Source organism: Monopterus albus, unplaced genomic scaffold, assembly GCF_001952655.1.
Source record: "Monopterus albus unplaced genomic scaffold, M_albus_1.0 scaffold98.1, whole genome shotgun sequence".
Classification (NCBI taxonomy): domain Eukaryota; kingdom Metazoa; phylum Chordata; class Actinopteri; order Synbranchiformes; family Synbranchidae; genus Monopterus; species Monopterus albus.
Window position 1 is genome coordinate 2,832,718 of NW_018127978.1, and position 2,849 is coordinate 2,835,566.

At 41.8% G+C, this 2,849-nt stretch overlaps 1 protein-coding gene across 8 annotated transcripts in view; it reads right to left on the bottom strand.

The window, feature by feature from the left end:
- Positions 1-2,849, bottom strand: part of LOC109965292 (6-phosphofructo-2-kinase/fructose-2,6-bisphosphatase) — a 39,507-nt gene that overhangs the window by 26,477 nt on the left and 10,181 nt on the right. The gene's annotated exons all lie outside the window — the stretch shown is intronic.

A 2,849-nucleotide genomic window follows, 5' to 3' on the forward strand; every position in this document is an offset into this window, starting at 1 on the left:
TGCCAGGAATACAAGATCCGCGTGCATAAAGTTGAAAGGATTTAGATCGCTCTTCTCCGTAAAGGCCTCATCGTTTACCATAGCAATGGCCACATACTGAGGCAGAGTGCCTAGAAAAAGATTTTCTTGTGTACATATCCTGGAATTGGCTGGGATGGAAAATGTTTTCACATTCACTCTTGAAATCGGGTACAGAGCATTGCTTCTGGTCAGAGCTGAAGAGTGACCTATGCGCACAGCCGGTGACACAGTCACTTTTTTAACAAACAGCGAGGCTCCCAAAATATGCAGGCGGTAATCTGCGTTAGCAGGATGCATAAGACAGAAAGAATCGCTGGCTCTTGACAGTTTGATTTTCACATCAACAGCATTTAACATCAGTCTCTCAGTGAAAAAAATATCAGCGTGCAGAGGTCCTATCAGATGGAATTCTTTGGACGCAGCGCTGAATTTTGCTCTCCCCACAAGGCTTTGTTAGGTCCGTTGTTAATAACCACAGAATCCATCGCTCCTGATGTGCCTTGATAGAAGAGGCCTGAGCAAAAATGACTTTTTAAAGTGTCAGGGGAATAGTTGAGCAAAGTTTCAAACATTGCTCTGTATCCGTGAGTAGCACTCGCTTGTGAAATTACTCTATCCCCCAAGGTCACATCGCATTGGCTAAAAATGGTATTCAAAGGATAATTGATAAGTCCAACAGGCGCGTCGTTAGCCAAATCCGACCCGTCCGCGTTGGTAATTTTGAGTCTTAAAAAAAAGGAGTGATTCAAATAAATCCACATATTTTTCGCCCTCCGCAGCTACAAATAATTCAAGAGGAGCTCTGTCAGTTATTGCTGCTATAGGAGAAATCTCCACATATTGTCGGTCCTCCACACTCAGCTGTGACAGTGGACAGGAAAATAAATCCAGCTCGGATAAAACGCATTCACCCGATTTATAGTGTAGGAGAGACATGGTTGCTATATAGTGTAAGAGAGACATGGTTGTTTTTAAAATATATCAACTTAACTCAATATAAACCATGTCAATATGGTTCTTAGCCAGAGGCAGATAGTGTGGAGGATTAAAATTTTTTGTAATAAGGTCTCCGTAGTCTCCTTCTGTTGTTACACAGTGTAACAGAGGAGCTGCAGTATCACCAACAAACTGGTGGCTCACTATATCGGAATAAATATAGATGTGATAAAAACCAGCTTTTAAATCCGTAGGATGTGGCGAGAGGAGCAGGCCGCTAAACCATTCGTCTTTCTTCACGCCTAGTATGTAATTTAAAGGGGCTGAAAATTTAAGTTTGTAGCAGCCGCTCCCTCCCCACATTAGATCGTGCATATAACCTTCATAACGGACCCTGATGTCACAAATTCTTTTTAAATGGATGTTCAATTGAGTCAAAATGCTTTCTCTTGTGTATACTCCTCGCCCTAGCCGTTAGTGGTGAACTTTGTATTTTTTTTTCATCTGCAGGCAAAAGAATCTCCGCTCTCTCTGGCACGCCGTGTTGCCACGTGTCCTGCCAATAAAATCTGTCTCCCCCCTGAGGTATGTTCAACCACGTGTTTGGATAACAGAAATCTGTGAGAGCTACTTCCCAGGCCCCCTTTAAATCCAAGGGGCACGCTAGATCCGTTCGAAATTGAGCTGCTGTGTTATCTTTAAAGACATCTGCACTCGCGTTTGAGGGCAAGGTCATATAAAACCCTGCAGAGCTATCCATGTTTTCACACGTTTACCACGTCCGATGCTTTCACATAACTGTTAAACTTGTCGGGCCAGTTTTTCCATTTAACCAACACATGCGGGACCCCCTGTATTGTGCGTTTACTCAAAATCTTTTCCACATGAAATGTTTTGTCTTTGGAAATTATAACTTTCTGCAGCTCCGCTTCATAAAAGGATCCCTGCACTGGTTCGTTATCATAATCACAGAGTTTGTAGACAGGTGGTATCCTGGGAACACACTCCGTTATTTTAAATATCTCGTTGTGTATCCCTGCGTGTATTTTTTTGCGAATACCCCCCCTTAATTTTGAGATCATAACCATATCTCCAACTTTAAAATTCATCCTTAGCCTCTCTTTGTGTCGTACAGGGAACACGCCATAAAGATTCTGAAAAACTGTGAGTGCGTTTTCAGAGGTAACATGAGCAGGTGCCATTTTAATGCTGGAATGATAAGAGTTATTATAACTCTGTACAATTTGCTGCAACACATCCAAATATCTGAGGGTGTTTTTAGCTGTAAAGTATCTGTATATTTTCTGTTTCAATGTTTTGTTGTACCGCTCAATCACTGAGGCTTTAACTTCACTGGCTGTGCTAAAGTGCCCAATAGCATGCTTTTTCAGCAGAGCCTTAAAAAGCTTGTTGTAAAATTCTGTTCCTAGATCAGTTTGCAGCAGCTTGGGAAGGCTGCTCTCGACTAGGATCAAAGCAAAAGCCTCTGTCACCTCTTTTCCTGATTTATTTTTAATGGGTCTAACATGGGCTTTCTTTGTGAATACATCTATTACAGTGAGGAGAAATTTATTTCCGTTATTAAAGGCTGAGACTGCCTGCATGTCACAAAGATCCGCTTGAAATTGTTTGAGCAGTTTAGAGACAAACACCCTGTTCTTCGGGAAACGAATCCTTACGGGTTTATGTAAAGTATAAGCGTCCTGCTTTGCTAGAAATTGTTTGACACGAGCAATGTTTATTTTCTTGCCGGTGGTCTGTTCTAAGCCCCTGTGTAAATCCTGCACACCCCCGTAAGATCCTGGGTGACCAGGAACATAATAAATTTTTTTCATTAAAGTCTCAAGTTTAGGAGCCATGTTTTACCTTCAGCATAATCTTATTCTCTGACC